The sequence below is a fragment of the Orycteropus afer genome, unplaced genomic scaffold, assembly GCF_000298275.1.
Source record: "Orycteropus afer afer isolate SDZICR_OR568_19922 unplaced genomic scaffold, OryAfe1.0 scaffold00022, whole genome shotgun sequence".
NCBI lineage: Eukaryota > Metazoa > Chordata > Mammalia > Tubulidentata > Orycteropodidae > Orycteropus > Orycteropus afer.
This window is the reverse complement of record NW_006921609.1, coordinates 2,825,466-2,826,304: the sequence shown is the minus strand read 5'-3', so window position 1 is coordinate 2,826,304 and position 839 is coordinate 2,825,466.

Genomic DNA, 839 nt, shown 5'->3' with positions numbered 1-839 from the left:
CTTTCACCCAGCTCCTAGAGCTTGGCACTTGAAACTCTGATTTCTACCCTTCAAAACTATAAGAGAATGAACTACTACTATTTGTTGAAGCCATCCCATTTGTGGTATATTACTGTTAGAGCGGTACTAGGTAACAAAAATAATTTACTAAATTTGTTTGTGGTTACCTTGTTATCTCCCTACTTTTGGAATAGTCTTTTCTACATTGACATTGTCCTAACTTCCTCTCCACATAGAAGTTTGGTAATTATACCATTTATTTTCTCTATTTGTTCCTCTATTTGTCTTTCTTCTCATGGCTGCTGGCATTCTTACCAGTCGTGGCCATTGCCACGCGTGCGGACCTCTGTCTAGGTCATCTTTTTGGCACTAGGCCTATTGATCCAAGTCCATTGCCCATCCCTGGGATGTAGCAGTTGGGGCTGGATTAAGATATAGAGGGCCCTACACGTCCCTGAGAGCCAGTGCCTGGAATTCAGACTTCTAGCCTCCAGAAGCTATCCAAGTAACCCCAAGGACACTCTGGACCTAGATGACTGAAAAGGTGCAACATTCCCCTTGTTACTCTTATACCACCCCCCCCCAACACCCACTTGTTGAATGGAGGTTTGGCCATCCCCTACTCCCACCTACCTTCTGGGCCCGCAGGAACTCCATCCCACTCTGTGTGCTTAGACAGAGCCTGGGTGCCCTGCCCTGCCCTCTCTTAATTTTTTTTTCTCTTTCTTTTTTCTGGTTTTTAGTTTACTTGCTTTTGTCTGTTTTAAAGCTACTACTATTGTTAATACTTTTATCCTTTTTACCATTATTCCCCTCCCAGGTCCTAGTTCTCAGCTTTT